The 20,702-nt window shown below is 41.0% G+C and overlaps 1 protein-coding gene and 1 long non-coding RNA gene across 4 annotated transcripts in view; one reads left to right on the top strand and one right to left on the bottom strand.

Annotated features, from left to right (window-relative positions):
* Positions 1-20,702, top strand: part of SLC25A21 (solute carrier family 25 member 21) — a 448,630-nt gene that overhangs the window by 306,910 nt on the left and 121,018 nt on the right. The gene's annotated exons all lie outside the window — the stretch shown is intronic.
* LOC149872004 (uncharacterized) lies at positions 3,832-6,820 on the bottom strand. The gene is made up of 3 exons (XR_016440571.1): positions 6,695-6,820; positions 4,995-5,054; positions 3,832-4,492 (listed from the first exon to the last, which is right to left on the bottom strand). It is a non-coding gene; the product is annotated as an uncharacterized LOC149872004 (long non-coding RNA).

The raw sequence follows: 20,702 nt of genomic DNA, 5'->3' as shown, positions 1-20,702 counted from the left end.
AGAGAGGACTATCAAAAATCTTCTTAAAACCCATGTGATCCATTTGAGCATTCCATATATTGAAATTAATGTCTCTGTTCTAAATTCACCCTTGTGCAGATGCAAAACCCTGCAGCACCAATTAAATACTAGTTCAGCCTCATTTTGAACACTTTAGTGGAACTGGAATAGTGTATAGGCATTGTGCTAGCCCCCTGAAAAAGAATGAGATTCATAAGGCCATAAAACTTTTAGCATAAAAATTCATTTTTAATAAATGCAACCATCTGTATCCTGGGGAACCTTTCTCTTATAATTGATCTCTTCTCTGTCAGAAATAGTTTTGCCAGAACTGCGAGTGGCACACCGCAATCCACCAAAAAAAACCGGAGCTTTTGTTTTACTGTGCTATATAACTGCTTGTAAGTATATCTTTGCTGCAAAATTAACCTGGCCTCTTACTCAGGTATGGACATTAACGTGGCCTCTGACTCAAATGTAGTAGTGTGTATGGGTGGGAGAGAGGTAGATATTAATAATGGTCTGCTGACCTGCAAGAACAGGACCTTCTACTGTCCTGCTGTATATTCAGAAGCCTCATTTCAAATGAATATTGTTAAAGTAATTGTATATCATTTCTTTGGACATTTTATAATGGAACTTTATGTATGGCTTTGTGTCCATACTAGCCAATTACTTATGTGCATGCCAAATATATCTTAATTAATATTTTACCTGTTTTTATAACTTATTTTGCTTTGCACTAGAAGCCACCCTAAGCCTTTTTGGGGTAGGGCAGCATGAAAAAAATCAAGTCCATCAAATAATTACTGTTTAACATTTTAACAAAATATATTCTATTCTTAATTGATGTCCTAGAAGATTATATCCTTTCAGATTTGGCTTTGAATTGTGCATACACTCAATTATATAGCTGTATTAATTCACAGTACTTTTATCAACCCTTATTTTCAGTATTTTTCCTATCAGTGTTGACACTCTATAGCATTTTTCTTGTATGCTGAATGAGTTGAGTACAGGTAGAATTTAACTGCGCTTTCTGTTGTTATAAATAGTCATCTCATGCAAAAGCATTGCACTGACATTTTAATATGCTGTCACTTTAAGATACTACATGAAGTGTGAACAGAGTACAGACACTTTAAACAGGTGGGTCTAATTGTTAGTTTGTTTCATAGAACTAGCCATCATGTAAAATTTTGTGAAACATGTAGATCCTGGGAAGGTGTTTGAATACTGAAACATGCTAACCAGGTTTTCTTTTGCCTGCTGGTAACAACAAATTGGGGTGTGTAATTGATTTTTTGCAAGTAAAGCTTTTATGTTCGCTTTGAGTTCAGACTCCATCTTTTTCTTGTTATGTTTTGTCCCTTAGGAAGGTTTGCACCATAGGCTTCTAGAAAAAAAGAGTTTAGTATATTTATTTATATTAGCACTAGCGTGTTTCTATTACTTTCAGATTGTGCTAGTCTGTTACTGCAAAAATAATCAGGGAGGGAGGCAGATCAACTGCATTAAAAATGCATGGGGGGGTGCTTTCATTAAAATTTACAAATACTTTATGTGTTTTGGGAGATTCCAGAATGCCCGATTCAGAAGCGATTTGAAAGTTTTATTTCCTAAAAGAAATAGATCCATCCAGGGAAAATGGTTCATTATTGGATAAACAGTATTTATAAAGAAAACATTGGCAAAAAAGGAAACATCAACATACCTACAGTTCTTTCAAATGCTTTGTGGCTTTACTACTAATTTCTCAAAAAGACTATCCACATAAACATCTTTAAAACAAAAGAGAATTGTGCAAAGTTGATAGTGAAAGTTAGTACTGAATTTTCAACAAAATCAATGCTATTATGCAGAAAATGAGTTATGAACATGCTTTCCCCCATACAAAATCTAGTTAGTTCATAAGGATTTAGTATAAGTATTTATTCTTTCTCCCATTTGGAAAAATGATAAACTATATAAATTCTTCAACATTACAAGCTTAAGATTTAGTGAACATTTCAAGATTAAATGTTTTACTAATTTTTTAAATACATGTAGATTGATCGCAGAAAATTATGGAAGTCAATTTATTAGTTAAGCTGTAGTTAAGGTAAAGGAATTCTGATCAATTTGCTAAGAATTGCCTCCAGCTGTGTTAGTTTCCGTCCTTTAGTTAAACAGAAGCTGACCATAGTTTGCCTTTGTCCTTATTTCCATGGTCACTGAAATAAAATAGGATTGGCTCAGAGACAGTCATGTGATCTTGACTATCTTTCCGAACTTCCTGAAAAATGTTTGGCAACATGTTGAGGTTTTTTCTAATTGAAATTTAAATATTTCCATGAAAATGTGTCAAGGCTGCAAAAATTCTCTCCAGTACAGAATGGAAGCAGTGAAGTAGGAGTCAAACTGGAATAGGCAGAAGTCTGGTGGTCAGAGCACTTGAGTGAGAAGTGGGGCAAACCAATTTAAATCCTTTCCTTACTTGATTCAGTGTAAAAAACTCAAACTTGACTCTCCCATATACTGATCGAGTGTCTTCGTGAGTAGCTGGTGAGTCAGTCTTTTTAATTTAATAAGTATTTAACTGTTTGTTAAAAGTGAGGCAGCTCCAATATGAGAGTGACCTTATAATATGCTCTGTAGGATCCTTCGAATATGTAGAAGAAAGAGGCTCAAGCCTGTGTACTAAATCAGACAAAGCAGAAATTCAGTTCTCTTTCTTCTGGATCCTACTCTGGGATCAGTCTCTTTCTCTCATTTTTTTACCTAAAAAAAAAAAAAAGCCCTTTAAAGGTTTTTTGTAAAATGGAATTATTTTCTAGCCAAACCCAGCTAAAAATTCATTTTAGGACTCTGTGGGCATGTCTACATATGCAATGACGTGCAGCAATAAACTCTGGCACCATGTTTGAACGTGCGCCTGAGACAACAGCACGTTGAGTCAGGCCAGAGCAGCCCTGGCTGGCAGGGGCTCCAGGAGGTCAGCCTGCCAGCCCAGGGCTACTCCAACATATTGCAGAGGGGTAGTTTGGGACATGAGGGTGCTCCAGTATGGGGCTAGCCAGCAGGCAGCCCCCACACTGAAGCACCCTCATGGCCCAGCCAGCCCCTTCAGTATCTACATGTTGAGGAGTAAAAAACTCCACCATAGGTTAGTAATTGTGTCTACAAGTACTAACCTATGGTGGAGTTAATTAGTTTACTCTGTCATAATAGCACTGCATGTGTAGGTGCTGAGTTGTTTATTCTGGAGCTAATTAGTATGCTCCACAGTGAAGTGTCACGTGTAGACATGCCAGGTGTGTGCAAAAAGACATCATTTTTATGGCAGTTCCAAGCAAACAGACATCCTAACCCATGTTGTGCATTAAGTGCCCAAATATGTTGCTGCAACTGAAGTTTGTGATGCCTTATAAGGGAGGACATCTGCTTATTGCATGCCACAAGAATTTTCCTACAGGCAGCCTGACTCAGGACAGGCAGGAACCCCCGAACACATCCTGGCACAGGATTCTGCTCCAAGGACGATGACTGCTTATACCTTGTTTATGTTACTAACTGAACAAATGTCAAAGCATGGTGCTAGTGGGGAAGGTTGAAGAGGATATTCTGCTGATGGAAATAGTTGAACATATTTCAGATGAAATGTAAAAACCAGCATCGTGAGAACATGTGGTCATAAAGGATGCAAACCTTCCTTAGCACTTTTCAGAAGCACAGGGTTGTTGATCCTGGTGTTCTGGTCAAATTTTATTTTGAATAAGTGATTTTATTCTGTCTTTATATAATCCCTCTCCAATTTTATAATTCCTTCTCCAAGCTTCTGAGGCATAAGTTATTGATCACACTTTAAATGGATAATTACTTTAAATGGATTACTATTTTAATAAACAGTTGATCAGGACAGTAGGTCTCTAACTATCATAATTCAATTGCCTCTATGACCTTGGATTAATCTGCCTATAGCAATTTCTACCACATATTGGTGTTGTCTGTAATATGCTCATAGTAGATATTCATAATTTATTAACCGCTTACAAGTCCAAAAGTCTTGATGGAGGCTTAAAAGTCATAAACATATGTGAATGTACATAAAGCCCACAAGCTCCTGAAAGAAAATGGGGACGTCGAACTAAACCTATGGGTAGCAATAGAGTGTGCTGACCACTGGGAAAGATTAGGCCTATTCCTACTGTGTTTTATACCAACACCAAATGAGTCCCCCATTGATCATGACCTCAGCAGAGAAGCATAGGTCAAGCTGAACAGACTGATATCTGGATACAGACACTTCACAAGATGAACATCTTGGACAACCCCCTGTGAGAAGGCAGTGTCCAACAAACAGCACAGCACTTAATCAGAAGCTGCAGTCTTTACAAGTGCCCAGACGGGGTGAATGGAATCTGCACATCAAATGATAATGCCAAATAGTGGCTCATAGATTTGGAAGTTGATATCTGATGCTTAAGTTGTTATCTGGTAGTAAAGTTGATATCTGAAGAAAAAGAATAATTTACAAATTAATAAATGTAACCTTAATATATAGTGTAATCAAGTCATTCTTCTCTTCTGCACTTCATGTAATGCTGCTATACAGTATTAAGCAGCTAGTTTGTGAAAGCATTTTTGGGCCTATAGGACAAAAGACTTGTGGAAGGCTCAAGATCAGCAGTACTAGATTGACACTGTGGTCAAAAGCTTTGGGTGAATGCCCTTTGCTGGGGCTCACACTTATACTAGTAGTGACTGAATAGTTATATCAGACTTCTCACTCAGTTAGCAAAACTCAGCTTAAACCAAAGGAATGAATAAATCAAACAGAAACTAACTAGCTTATAGGAAGAGCTGCCACATCCGGCAGCTGATTAATCTAGTCCCTTTTTTTTAAAGATCAAATTGACCTCAGTCCATTACCACATTAATGAAATATGCCAAGCAAACCAGTAAGAAGTGCAATTTATGTTAACTAGTCAGTCAGATATACAATCAGTTTTTACCTAACTGGTCTTACAGAAATGCTGTGTCCAGGCACCAATTGGATCTGCTCTTTTTCTTGACTGTAACAGAAAACCCAGTCTGATTAGACTCTCTGAGTGAAACGTGTAGCTTTTAAAACAATTATTACAATCAAGAGGATGCTTTTGACACTACCCCAATACCCGCCCAAGGTTTCTGCCATTGGCCACCACATGTTGCTGGTGCTACATGAAATAAGTTAGTTATCATACTTGAAAACAGGACTGAAACGCAGTTTCTGTAATTCACCAAACTTCTTGAATCCAAGCTAGTTCAAATCATTTTTAATATCTGTTGTGAGATTATAGATTTAAATCCTAATTGTTTCATCGTCGTTCTTCTATTTTAACATTCCCTGGTCTGAGCTGTCAGTAAAAAAAAAAAAAAAAAAAGCCTTTCAGTGGGCACGTCTACATGTGCATTAATGTGCTTTTCCTAATAGACATTAAATTTAGTACCGCCAATGTGAGGTACTAAATTAATGCGCATTAGGGTGCTCTTATGTGCAGTAGTGCAAATGCACCCTTTTTAGGTGACACTTAGGGCACAGTGCCTATTTTACTGCGCATTAGCATAATAGCATGCTTTTTTATGGGCCACTTTAATGTGTAGTAAAATAGACTACTGTGCATTAAAGCACATGTGCAGATGTGCTCAGTGAGTGTAAAATGCCATAGCATGTTTGCTTTTGTTTCCTTGAACCTGGTTTTCATTTTTATTTGATGCTGTTTGGTTTCACCAACGACCTCCAGAGCCAAGAACTAAAGCTTCTACAAGTTGAGCTAAATAGGTAGACTCTAAAGTGTGAACTAACACACATTGATCAGTGGGTCACACTTACACATGCAGTCATCTGAAAGTACTTTTTCCTACTTGCATGTGCAAATGAAAGACTAGCAAATATTGCCTGTGGAAATCATAGCAAAGGACTGTGGTGCCTGAGGCATTATCTGGATCTTTGATTTTGTAAAGTAGGTACTTATCCTGTTGTGCTTTTAAATTGTTTTAAGGCAATTTGGAGGAAGGGTTGATGGGTGAAAGCATAACCAAGAAGGAGAGTGACAGGAAAGAGCTTATTTGTACCACCCCCTTGCTGAGCCTGGAAGCATTGCTATGAAGCATAGCTGTCTGTTTGCTCCCACTCCTTGTATATCAGTCCCAGAAGTAAGACAGTGCTGCTGTTTTAGAAGATCCCTACACATGTGACTCACTGTCATTTTTAGGTTCTCTATCTTGACCCTACTTTAAACATATATCAAAGTCCTCAGACCCAGTTACTGTCGGAAACAGGATTACTTTGTGATTGTCTTCTTTTCTGTTGGCTTCCATTGTTTGGCAGCAAAGAATGAGGCAGCGTTTTAATTTTCTCCAGTTGTTTTTCACAATTCTTAAGGGTTGTACGTCTGGTGGGGATTTTAACAAGCAGTTCCATTTTTCTTAGATCATTTTCACTCCTGGTATTATGTTGTCTTTGTGATCACTTAATAGCTTAAGGTGTTTCCAAGAGCTCTGCTCAGCTCTGTGAACAGTTATAACTGGCTGTGCATAACAAGTTTCTCATTCTCCTGTGTAGGCTCCTGGTCTGAGATACTCAGCCATTGAGGTAGTCCCCAGTATTACACAGGGATGTCTTAATTAATGCAGTACCTAAAACATCACATGCATACAGTGCTCCACTTACCCCTGCCAAACTTTCCTCTGGTCTGAGCACTAGATAGAGTTTGTGACCATTTCAAGGTCCCGAGTATCCAACCAGACATCCTGGGCGCTGTGAACCCGATGGAAATTTTATATCCAGGAGTCTGAGGAAAAAATCTTTACTGAACACCCAAGACATTGGTATGTCTGGGCTTACAACATGCCAGAGAATCCAGTTTTGCTACCCGCAAGTCTGTTAACTTAGAGGAAGGGCTGGAGGGAAATGATAACAGATTGCCATGGTAGTAACAGGGAAAAGGCCTGCCAGGCTGAGGGATGTAAGCAAAGACACATAGAGCACCTATACACATGTTGGATGCCTGCTCTAATGTGCTAATTAGCATACATCAGAGCAGACTCCATTAATCAAGGCCACTGGAGCATGCTCGCTAGCATGCTTCAGCAGTCTTGGTGTCCCTGTTCTTCAAAGTGGCAGTGGTGGTGCTTTAATTGAAGCTTATCAAACAAGCATTAGTTAACATGCCCCTGCCACCATTTTGAAGTGTGGGATGCTGAATACATGAGACCTTGCAAGCACTTTAATTAGAGCAGCTCTCCAGAACTTCTGTAATTAAAGGACTCCCCCCACCCACCCACCCTGGAGCATGTGTAAAGGTGCCCATAGTCAGCTGCCTTCCGTGAACCAGCTTATGTGGGATCTACGGAAACAGAGAAAGTATTGCCTCAGTGTCACCCCTTTCCTTCACCACCGGCAACAAACTTCTTCCCTGCCACTTCGAAGAATTATTCATTATTTCCCCACACACACTGAAAGGAGTGACATTCAGGGATACATAACAACACATGATTTATAGAACTGTTGAATGTTGTAGCTACAATTAAAACAATACCATCCTCTTAGCTGGAGCACTGAATGCTAACAGGCTGATAGTTCACTCAGCCCATTTTGGAAGCAAAATAGCTTAATCATCAGTTTAATATTCTTGTCAAGCTCTAAACAACTATAAATCTTTGTTTTCAAAAAAATAAACCAGAAAAAAATGTAACACATTAAAAATGAATTAGACATTGCTCACCACCCATAAACTGTATGATAAACAGATCATGGCCCTAACGTAATAGTTATGATTTCTGGCAATTCACTGGAGAAGAGCTCTTGGGCTTTTGTAGTGACCTGCCTCATAAATCACCAAATTTTCATTTACATTGAGCACATGTATCTAATTTTCCAAGGGTGGCTTCTGAAATTGTGATGAATGGCTTCAGAACTGATCAGCTGAGTTTATGAAAAGTAATGCCACTAGCACCTTTTCTGAGGAAGGAAAAAAATTGAACATAGAATCCATTTAAATCTGGACACACATTTCAGCCCCCTTTTCACATCATCACCAACACAAAACAAAAGAAAAACTTCAGGTCAACGACAGGCATCAACATTTTTCTTCAAATAAGCCAAAATAATATGTTTTCTACATAGAAATGAAGTCTGGGCATGCACAAACTAAACATGCACTTTTTTTTTTTTTTTGGCAAGTACACATCAACATTTTACTGTCTGGTTTAGTGTTTTATGTATGCATAAGTAAATATAATTTTAATGGTACAATGCACTGTACATGTTCAAAACACCAAGAACAAAGAGCACTTCAAGAATGTTAATTAAACTTGACAAACCCACTGTGGCATCATTATGAATTTTCTACTCATTTTACTTGTGAGAACCGGAGTTGAAGTTTCTCAGCTCCTCCCCATTTTCTGTGTAGTGACAGATAAGGATAGAACCAGTGAAGAGAATCTAATTTTGTGTTCTCTTTGTAAAAAATCTATTCAGCAAGCATGCTCAAACATGATCTAAACCATTTTATGCACCATCAGTTATTAAATATTTATCAGCATCAAAAGCCTAAAAAAATGTTTATTATTCCTTTATGAATCAAGCAGCAGATCCTCAGCTGGTGTAAACTGTTGCTGCACCATTGACTTCAGTGGATTTGCAACAATTTAGCCTAGCTGTGCCTTTGGCCAGCTGTGTGAGAGAACTTGTATTTCTTTATTTTTTCAATATAGCAGCAGTTCTGAACCTTTTTCAGTCGACATACCCCTTGGTCTCAAAGTGAGACTTCACTTACCCCCTTTCAATGGGAAATTAATTTTGTTTAGGCCCTCTGACCTGTGTTAGACAACGTATGAAATATATCTCATGTACCCCCTGATGAGGCTTCACATACCCCCAGGGTTACATACCCTTGGTTCAGAACTGGTGCAATATAGCTTTATACTTTTTTACATTTATGAATACTTGTGATGCCTGAAAACTAGGAACACCTAAGTTGACTAGTTTACATGACTATTGCATGCAGATTCTGATTTGGTGTTGAAAGAAAGCCCTTGGCAGATACTAATGAAATGAAACACAACACATGCCATCACCTAATAAAAAACATCAGTTCGTAAGAAACACTGATGACCCCTTATAAAGATTTCCTTTTTTTAACTGATAGATTTGATCTTTTTCTCTAAGAGAATGAATTAATACCTTTTAAAATATAATTCCGAAGACTTGTTACAAAGTATAGAGAACTTGTTAGGAAACTATTAGTCCTTGTCCATCCAGCCTCTAGTTTCATGATTCAAAATGACCAGCATTCATTAAACTTTATTACTGAGGTGCATGAAAGTTTCTTTGGATTAGGAAAGTATAACCTCTGTCCAGGTCTTAGAATGGTGTTGCAGCTTTTCATTAACCTGGAAACCTCCTATTTACATGGTTCACATCCTGGTCTCAGCTCACTTGGAGGTAACAAAGGGTGTCGGGACAAGAGTGCAGCGGGGGGCTCACTTCTCTAGGGCTGCCATCTGAAACTGATCAGTTCAACTGTTTTAACTCCTGCCTCATTAGGCAAAATAAAATGGAGATTACTGTGTGCGTGGGGGATCAAATTACAGAGAGCTGGATTTGCCTCCTGACACTAACTGTTGATTTTGCGTTTTGACAAGACCTTGCTCACTGTGTTTCCTATTCTACACTACAGCAGGCTCTAAATTATTTTGAAGACAAGATCATTTGTATCCCTTGACATTTCAGAGCTTAAGCAAGGAGGGGTAAAGTAACAAGTGAAGACACATTAGTCTCAAAGGCAGTTTACCTACTGGAGAGATGTCACTGTGTAGTATGGAGTTAATGATGAAAGAGGTATTAATTCAGCTTGTCAAGTAATGCGTAACTGTTCACTTTCAAAGTTTAGGGTGGCTATAAATTTGAAACTGTGACAAAAACAAAAGTTGATGGGTAAATTATTATTATTATCTGACATAGAGGATTAAATAATTTATTTTGACTACTTTTAATTAGCATGGTCTTGAGTCTATTAAATTTCTCCCCGGCTGCTGCTTTCAATGTTTAGTGAAAGAGTGAAATTGCTTTCAGTCTAATGTATTGGTGAGTTATAGTGTCCATTAATCTGGAGACAAGAATCCTATCCTTATAAGATACTTAACCACCTGGTTATCCACTGAAAAACATTTTCCTTCTTGAACTGATCTGTAAATGCCATATGCTAATAGAAAGCTCATGGTCTATAAATGTCAGGAGTGGCTTTGGATTTCAGATTGATCAGCTGGCAACCAACTGACAAGAATACTACAGATCTCTTACTAGAAAAAAGATGTATTTTACCCTCCTCAACTCACCTAAGTGTGATTTTTCCTTAGAAAATTCATACATGATAGGAAAGAGATGGCATCGTGTGGCATCTGAGGAAGTCAGTTGTCACCTATGAAAGTTCATGTTTAGCAAGTGGATTTATGAGTTCATTCTGTTTCTCGGTAAAAGCAAAAGGAATGTGATTTTCTTACAATTACTAATGAATGAACAAGGGCAGGGCTACCTTTTGCTGCAGTGAGTCAGAACTTACAGCCAGACTTTCAGCTGTGGGCCTCAAGTCTCCACCCTGTGCCCCTGCTCCAGCATCTAGGTGCCTGTACTTACCTTCTGATGCCCGGCCACTCTGCAGCGAGGATAAACTTCACAGCCATGAGAGCAGTAGAGAAGGCTGCAGAAGAGACGGATGGCTCAGCACACCTGAGTGCCCCCTGATCCTGCCATGTTGCCATGGGCCGGGTTAAAACTTTGTGAGTTGGATCCAGCCCCTTTGCAGGCCAGATCTGATCCACAAGCCATAGGTTGATGATGCTTAAACTAGGGGCACTAGCTCTTAATCAGTGCGAAGAAGGTAGCATCATCTTGATACTTTGGCTATATCTATACTAGCTCTGTGCCACTTTTGAGGCCAGTACAGAAATGTAAGTTCCTCCTACCTGTTTCTACTCTACATGCTCCAAACTGAGGAATTACAGACATTCCAGAGGCAACCCCACTACTGCTTTTGAGGTCAACTTCAGAAGAGGGGTACACCAGGACCTGGCAGAACACCTGTTCACCAGAGCTTCCCAAGGGATAACAAGGTCTAATGGCCATAAACTCCAGGAAGGCCAATTTAGACTAGACGTAAGAAAAAAGTTCTTTACAGTGCATGTGTTCAGGGTCTGGAACAAACTCCCCCCAGAGGTGGTGCAAGCACCTATTCTGGACTCCTTCAAAAAACAGCTAGATTCATTTCTTGCTGGGGTCACTTGATCCCAGCTGACTTCCTGCCTATAGCAGGGGGCCTGGACCGATGATCACATGAGGTCCCTTCCAGCCCCTAATGTCTCTGAAATCTATGAAATCTTAAGAAACTCAATAAGAAGTGCTTCCAGTATATCTGTACTCCAGGCATGGAGGATGTGGAATGGAAACAAGTGGGTAGGGTTTATTTTTCAATGGCAGCCTCAAGAGCAGCATGGAGCCACGTGAACTTACTCTTTGATACTGAAATAGAATTCAGTATTTTACTAGTGATTTGGATTTGGTAATTTATAGCAGTGGTGCTCAACCTTCCAAACCCACAAGTGATACAAGTCATACAGAACCAGTCCACAGGCCAGATTTAGCATGGCATTGGCACTTGGGGTCAGTCTGTTGGCACAGCCCCACACATTAGCCCAGACCCACACACCGGATCTGACTTTGGAGCTGTCAAGCAGTCCCCAGGACTCCCCATGGATCCAAAAATTTGGCAGCAGGGAAGAGATGGCAGCATTAATTACTGCAGCCCTGGAAATGGAAACCTCATGGCAGTGGATACCACCACAATTAATTAATTAATGCTACTACTGCTCCCCCTGCCACCAAATTTCCAGACATATAGAGAGTCCCACAGGCTGGATGACATGGGCCAGTGGGTCAGATTCAGCCTACAGGGCAGAGGTTGAGCCCCTCTGGGTTGAGCCCAGCTGAGCCTCTCAGCTGGACTACAGCAGCCCTCAGGAAACTAACTAGCACAGAGCATAACAATATGTCTCCTCAGCAGTAAGAGTTACCTAGAACACTTCTATGCTGCTATCTTTTGCTGTCTGTAACAGCTTAATGACACTTAATTCACAACAGAGCCCTTATTTGTTCACAAGGTATACTTAATGAGCAGGGATCCTGGTTTTCTCTGTTTAAAAATTACAAACTCTCTGATTACAAACTTCTAAAATCCACGGTTAAAATGAAACACCACTAATACATACACACACACACACACATTTTATGCCTGGATATATATAGTGTTGTTTCATTTTAATCGTGGATTTTAGAAGTTTGTAATATATATCAATTGAGCACAATGTTTTATTGATACATTTACAATTTTAAAGCAATTTGGAAGCATGCCAGTGCCTCAGTCACTATAATAAATTCTAAGTACCTATAAAATTAGGTATTTGATTTTGGGTTTTTTATCATGGAAAATCAGAGCTCCCCTTGCCCCCTTTGCTCACCAGGATGCAGGCCTGGGTTCCTGACTCCCCATCCATGCCCCCCCCACCCTGCCCTGGCCCTGCTGGTGTCCCTCACTCCCCATTCACAGTCCCCTGCCCCCCAGCCCTGCTGGAGGGGGCCCCAGCTGGCAAGGCTATAGGGCCAGGCCCCTGGGTCCACTGCCCTGTGGGAGGTGGCAGCTGCTGCAGTACAGTGGAGCATAGAGCCTGGCTCCCCCTCCCCCACAGGCAGCATGGCTGCAGCAGAGCCCATGGGTGCAGGCTGCCCCCACTACTCCTAGGAGTGTGTGCAGTGGCAGAGAGCCACCCCACCCCACCCCACCCCACCAAGGAGCCACCGATGGTCCCATCCTGCTCCTCACGGGGGCCCAAGCCCCATGCACTGTCCCAGTTGGGCAGCAGTCCCAGCCCCAGCCCTGCCCAACTTCCTCCCTTCCTCCTTATGGGGGCCTCAAACCCCTCTCCCCCCTGCCAGACTTACCTGTGGAAGTTGTTCTGCAGGCTGCCTAGTAGCCATGTGTATATATGGAGTCTCCTGCCTGACCACCCTCCTTCTGCACCCCCCCAGCACCTTGCAGTCTGGAGTTCTGCCAGCCTGCAGAGAGCTCTGCAAAAATGGAAAATCTGCATGTTTCTCTGTTAAAATGAAAAATCCATGTTTTTCTCAGTTAGAAGGGAAAATTCATGGTTTTTTCCATTTTTGCCACAGGAAATGGAAAATCTGGATCCCTGTTAATGAGCCCTTTGGAAAAAATAGCACACAAAGCTATTTACAAAATTTTTGAGTAAATGCTTCCCATCCTCTCTTCTCCAACCTACCCCTAGGTTTTGTCAGACTTGTGCATTATGAGCCACCTCCACCTCAGCTTCTGGTACACTTCACCACTGCTCCTATCCATCCCACCCATCCTGGAATCTTCTTTGCTCCTCTATTCCCCCCAGATCCTTCTTTCTTCATGCTAATCTAACTCACCAGCTCCTGTCATTCACCTTTCTTTTCATCATTTCACACACCGTTTCCTGCAATCCTATCTTCAGCTTCTCCAGCGACCACACTTGTTCCTCACCCCTCTGCAAATCAGTCACACTGCTTCCTTCTTTTCATTCTCGTTGCCTGGATTCTGGCAGGGGCTGCATTGAGAACATAGTGCAGCCAGTCTCCCTGCTCTCAGTTCCTGTGCCCAGAGTCATAAATAACCCTAGTAACCTGGAAGAACAATTGTAGGGAAAGTTTTGCTCAGTTTCTATAGTGCTGGACTGGATCATGCCCAGGCCAGAAGGAATCATTGTGGAGTTTAGCTGTCCAAAAATGATCAAGCATGTGTGCAATGTAATTTTTTTCACAGGTTTATAACTTTCAACCGTTTATCACTACATTTAGGTGATTTTTCACTGAAACAGCAAAGAGCATATCCCTGACACAAGAAGACCACCCTCTTTCCTAATATCTGCTTCAAAGAATGATCAACTGGAGCTTCTCAACAAAAGAGTTGTGAGAATTTTGAACATGGGAAAAACTGTATTCTTTCCTAATCGCATTCTCAGAAATAGCTGAACTGTTTTCAACTGGAAAAAAGGAGCAGCCTGAGGCAGAGACAGACACTGGGCATGGAAAATTTCAGCCTGAATGTTTACAGTTTGGTAAACTTATAAACAATTGAAAACAGGTTCTTATAAATAGAAAGTGTCAAGGTCCATGTCCTTCCATGCCTATCATGCGTAGTATTAGTATGGTTAAAGCATACCAGTTTTTGTAGATAACAGTCTATAAAAAAGTGATGCATGACCTGATCTGACCATTTACAACTGGGTTGACGGGGGGCAGCCCTTACCATGAATCTGAGACAGGCTTTATACTCCTACCTCTAGAGTGGTAGGACAACACCTTATCCACTCTGCCACTATGCCTCAAGAAAAAGTGTCAAACAACCTTAAATATTAGTGGCATAATGACCAGCTCTTCCTAAAATAGACTAGAATAGAACAACGGTTACCCTGTGTATAACTAAGACATATATATAGCTGATATTATTATAAGAAATTTAGTGGAAGGATTTACATAAATAAGTGATTATCAACCGTGGTACCAGAGGGAGTGCCATGCAATATTAGCACTGTTAAATGTGCAAACACCTACATGTGATTCACAGGATAATCCTACAGATTTCAAATAGAAATCCATAGTGTCAGATATAGTCTTACCTCTTACAGTGTGCTTAGTTGTAACAGGACAATGACTAGATTATTTTTCCTTAGTCAAAAAATGAGTGAAAATTCAGTGCTGGGATTTTCCAAGGGATGTCTTGAGTTTAACAAAGAGTGCCTTGAATCTGAAAAGGTTAAGAAGCATTAACTTGGAATAACTTTGTCTCAGTAAAACATTATTTGTATATATTTCTATATCAGATTCTTAACACAGTTTTATTAGCAATGCAAATATATCTAAAAATGGTATCAGCACCTAATAAACTAATATCAGTGGGATCACAGAAGGTAATGGAGATGTGGTGGTATTTATTCTTATATTCTAGAAAGAAAGAAGAAAGACAAAATTAAAAGAACAAATTGCTGACATTTACAAGCATATATTACTGTAAATGCACACATGTACAACCACCACTGACTTCAATACGTATGGTACTGCAAGTACTAAAGGCAGAAATTGGACTATAACTGCACATTTTAGTAGTCTTAAAGTTCTTGCTCAAAACTCAATTTGAAGAATAAATTTGTGTATGTGCGTGATGTACACCCCACTGCAAACAACTAATGTATTAGCAATCTTCATAATGCAGATACCCTGCACAACATAAAACTTAGATGATGACATTTTAAGTCCCTCTATACAATGATGGGCATCAGTGTCCAAGAACAAAGAAAAACTTTGTGCTGCAATCTATATTTTAAATCAATAGATGAAGAGGTGATGACAGAGGTGATGGTGGCACTTTAATAAAACCTCAGGCCAACTATATTAGTTCTTGAAAAGAAAAAAAGGAAATTCCATTGGTCTTCCTCAGGAGTGGGTAACCTACAGCTCATGGGCTGACTTCAGCCTGCCAAACAATTTCAGCTGGCCCACAAAATCCAGATGTCAGCATTAGTTTGGCAGTGATATACAGGGTGCTGTGGCATGTGGCAGCAGTGCGTTACAGGCACAACAGTAGCAACTTAGTGGCAGGGGAAGTGGCCGCAGTGGTGACTGGGTCACAAGCAGCAGCTTGTCTTGGACTGAGCTATGTTATTTCAGCCTGCTGCTCCCATAAACTTGCCTACCCCTGGTTTAGCCTGCTGAAGACCATGTGTCTTCTTAGTGATGTTTTCATTCTTTTGTTTATTGGGGTCATGTCAACTGATACTAATTTCTGGTCTGTCAGGAACTTTGTATTGCATTAAAGACACAAAGTAGCTGTTAAGTGAAGTTTTAACCAAACAACATTTATATGCATATTTTTAAAATTATGACTGTTAAAGGCTATAGCCTTGAGCCCCAGTTAAGCCAGAGAAGTGCTTGTAGTATCTGAGCATGGGAGGCTTAAGGAGTCTTATTGCACCTTTTTTTGCTGTTTTAATCCTAAAGCCATGTCTTCACCTGGGTGTACCTCTGGTGCTTGAGATGGGGTGGGGAGCAAGGGATGCTACTACACCATCTTGTGCAGGGGCATGTCTACACTTGCATTTACACTGGCTTAAATTTACCGTGAAGTAAGTGACTGTGCGGTAAGCAGGAACAGGCTAGTGTCTACACATGCAGGTGACCTGGGATTAAATTTAGTCCCAGGTCAGAGCAGCCTCCCATGTGCCCCTGTGGCTACTGGGGGGAACTCCAGCCTCTGGCCACATGGCTGCCAGCCCTTGGGACTAACTTTAGTCCTGAACTGAAGCCAGAGCCAGCTGCCAACACTTGGGACTAACTTTAGTCCCAAACTGAAGCCAGGAGAGGCAGCCAGCAAGGAGCCCTGGGGCTGGGCTCAGGCCAGCCTCCTAATAGCTGGGCAGATCCAGCAGGGAGGCCCCCTGGGTTACTGCACAATAATGTGTCTATATGTGCGTTACTGCACAGTAATTAGTTGGGCGTAAATTTGACACCTGCATGATACAGTTATCAAGTTTATGCTCAAGTCTGAGTAAGTCGCCATATTTACTGCACAATACGGGCATGCATGTGTAGATCTGTGCCTGTACTGTTCCATAATTTTGTTTACTGCACAGTAAATGCACACATGTTGATGTGCATGAGGAGTATTATCAATTGATACTTTATGGCTACCTTTGTGCTGCTAATGCTGTTCAAACCAAGACTTCAGGGCCACAAAGATCTTGTTCTTCTAATGTAGTGGTTCCTAATCTTTTTTTCCTGTGCCCCACTGCTGGAGAGGTGGGGAAGCTCCTGGCTTGCGACATGGCTTGTCTTCCATGTGCAGCATTGCCCCGTGACCCTCATTTGGGTCATGACCCAGGGATGGGAACCAGTGTTCTAATGTATGTAAAGCAATCACACACGGCACAATGGGAAAAATTTTGCTGCATTGGGTACTGGGAACATTATACTATAACATGGCATTCTATCAAGGCTAACTTACCCAGCTGAGAATGAGAAGTAGATAGTCCCACACTGTTTAACATCTTCATCAGCGACTTGGATGAGGGGGTGGAAAGCATGCTGTCCAAGTTTGCTGATGACACAAAGATGTGGGGCAAGGTGGACACACTTGAAGGGAGAGAGAGGCTGCAAATAGATTTAGACAGACTACAAAAGTGGGCAGACAAGAATAGGATGGGGTTCAGCGTAGACACATGCAGGGTGCTGCACCTTGGAAGAAGGAATCCACAGCATACGTACAGACTTGGGAATTCCCCTCTTGAAAGCACAAAGGCAGAAAGGGATCTTGGAGTCATTATTGACTCCAAGATGAACATGAGCCACCAATGCCAGACCACAGCCAGCAAGGCCAGCCATACCTTGTCATGCATCCAAAGGTGCATCTCAAGCTAGTCCAGAGGGGTGATACTCCCCCTTTATGCGACTTTGGTCAGGCCACAGTTGGAGTACTGCGTCCAGTACTGGGCGCCTTACTTCAAAAGGGATGTGGCCAGCCTAGAGAGGGTTCAGAAGAGGGCCACCCACATGGTGAGAGGGCAGCAGGACAGGCCCTATGAGGAGAGACTGAGGGACCTAAACCTGTTCAGCCTCAGCAAGAGGAGGCTGAGGGGGGACCTGGTGGCCGCTTACAAACTCATCAGGGAGATCAACAGAAAATTGGTAGAGCCCTTTTCTCCCCAACACCACCTGGTGTGACAAGGAACAATGGTAATAAGCTGATGGAGAATAGGTTTAGGTTAGAGATCAGAAAGCAATATTTTACAGTTAGGGTGGCCAAAATCTGGAACCAACTTCCCAGGGAAGTAGTCCTCGCCTCTACCTTGGGCAAATTCAAGAGGAGGTTGGATGATCACCTGTCTGGGGTCTTGGGAACCCAGGTTTAATTCCTGCCTGTGGCAGGGGGTCAGGCTAGATGATCTGTTCAGGTCCCTTCTGACCCTGGCTACTATGCAACTATAGATTAGCCCCAGTGGAGCATTCTGCTAATATGTCTATACTGTTTATGGTATCTGTCCTTAGATCCAGCCCAGATATCTTCACATGGTACTGCACCCTGGTCAGAGGCTGGCCACATACCCAGCTGATAAAGTACAATCCCTTGGAGCCAAAGACCAGTAGTGAGCATGTTATCCTGTTTCTGCTCAGGATCCCAGGAGGAGGGTATCTTTGCCTAGACTGCTGCACTAGGATACTGCAAAGTGATACAAGTAGTAGCACAACATTCTAACATAGATTAAATTATGAATTTTATGTTGCTAGATTATGAGGCAGTGTATGGCCACATGCAGAGGATAGCAGGTTTCAAATAGGGCTTCTCCCTGTACAGGGCAACCTGTTCCATCCAGAAAGCAGGAAGGAAGGAAGGAATGTTCTGAATTGGCAAAACATCTGGATTTTCATCATTAATGTTCTAATTAGCTTTTAAGCACAAAATGATTAGTGGTATCCTTGGTCAGACCAATAGCTTTAGATCTGGGTGTAGGACTAAAATATGTATATATTAGAAATTACCATGTTTGAGCTGTTTGGCAGAACTGTTGTTTACAATGATGCCAGGGCATTCACTTCTTTGCTTATATTACTTTAGGCAGTTTAGGGTAAGTTAATTCTTCCCAAAAAATTCTGTTGCACAAAAGTTACAGAAAATTCATTTGCTTACATTTATATTTAAGCCATTTTATATTGCACCATCTGACATATTCTAGACAAACTTCTGTGCATTAAATGTTTCTGTGGCTCTTATCACGTCCCAAAAGCATAAAATGTCTCTTGGCCTTACTACAGGAGGTCTGGATCTTTCTGACAAATTTAATAGCTATTTATGCATTGAGAAGATCTTATCTAATGTCCTATTGGTTCAGGGTCATTCACAAGCTCACATTATACTGAAACATGGACAGAGAGAGTAATTTGTTAATGTCATGTAGGATGAACTTGGTTAGGAAGGGAAGTGTACACGCTTTATAATAACACAAGTGTTTCCTTGTTAATCCCTTGGCAGGTTCATTATCTGTAGTGCCCCAGGCACTAGTTGGCCTATCGTGAGAGTGAAATTTAACCCACAGCATGAAATTAATCCTCAAAGACTTGTGTCTACTTGTTCTAGAAATAATAAATTCTAAGTGATTTTATAATTCTCCTCTCTAACTTTATGCAGAGGTGTTAAATTGGTATCTAAGCTTTGTGGCACATGTCAATCAAGTGATTTATGTTTAGTGAAGTAACATTAATGAGGAAGTGACTAGCAACCAGAAAAAAAGAGGCTGAAGACTTGGATTGTAATATTAAACTGGTAACTTGTTCAGCAAGTCACAGCGGTCTCTCCTTGAAAACCCTAAAACACAAAGCTTCTGAAAACTTTTGTTGTAACCCTAAAAAATGAGGGGTTTCTAAATATGAAGAACAAGATAATAAAGGAAAAAATCTAAAAGTTCACTCGAACTCACCAAGTCTGAGGTTGCCAAGCTCCCTGCTTTTTAAATTACAGGTAACTTGGGATTTGTAGATTGTATTGTGTTTTGCATATTTTTTTTAGTTTTCAGATTACTGAATATAATAGTGTTTTTCTTGTTACATGTGCAGATGAGTATGCAGAATGAAAATGTCATAATGTGGTGACATCAGTTTGTGAAACTGATGACACTTAGATGTTTTTATGCATTTTTCAGAACATACTTCACTCATAGCACAACCTATAGTATTAAGGCAGTTTAATATTTCTAGAAATCACTGATTTTATTTTGTTGAGGTAAATCATTTGAAGACTAACACCTCTTAAATAGTTTACTGACAACAATAATTGCACTTCCATTGACAAAAAACTACCTTGACCACCAAAAGGTACAAAGTTAAGAGTTTTACCCCCATTACACGGTATAGTTAGATACATTATGGGGGGAGGAAGGGTTCTGTTATCATCCACTAAATTGTGCACAGCTGGAGGCAGCCAACCAGATAGATCAATGTGGATAATTTGAACAATGCAGAGGACCTTTCTAAGGACAAGGAAAACTTTTCTTTCAAGCTAGGGACAGATATTACACATAAACCAGTTTAAGTGATTAGAAACTGGTTTAAACCTGTAACAGAAGAGACATTCGGTACATATAAAACAGTTTCAAAATAGCTAAAGCCAGCTTGATATAAACCTGGTTGAATGAATCAGACTTAACTGATTTGGCTTAAACTGGTTTCTGCAATGTCTGTCCCAGACCCTTTGCTAGTTTAAGATAAACCAGACTCCCCCAGTATCCCAGTATGCTCTCTGCTCCACCTCAGGGCTGGCCCCTCCCCTCTCCCCTCTAGCCAGAGCAGGGACCGGTCCTAGCAGAGACATCAGCGGGCATGGACCAGTTAAGGCAAAGTGGGCAGGAAGGGAGTTAATTCTTCCCTCCTTCCCCTCTTCCCTCATAGCAGCTGGGGTTTACCTGTCTGCCAGGGAGCAGAGGGGAGGGGCTGCAGTGGTAGCCCCTGGAGCTGCCAGACGCTAGCTGCAGAGAAGGGATGAAAAGAAGAAATAACCCTTCTCCCTGCCCCCTTCACCTTAATGAGGCCATGCTGG

This window comes from Crocodylus siamensis, chromosome 2 (genome assembly GCF_052110815.1).
Source record: "Crocodylus siamensis isolate JL-2025a chromosome 2, ASM5211081v1, whole genome shotgun sequence".
In the NCBI taxonomy this organism is placed as follows: Eukaryota; Metazoa; Chordata; order Crocodylia; family Crocodylidae; genus Crocodylus; species Crocodylus siamensis.
The sequence above is the reverse complement of the archived record's forward strand: the minus strand, read 5'-3'. Positions and strand labels throughout refer to the sequence as shown.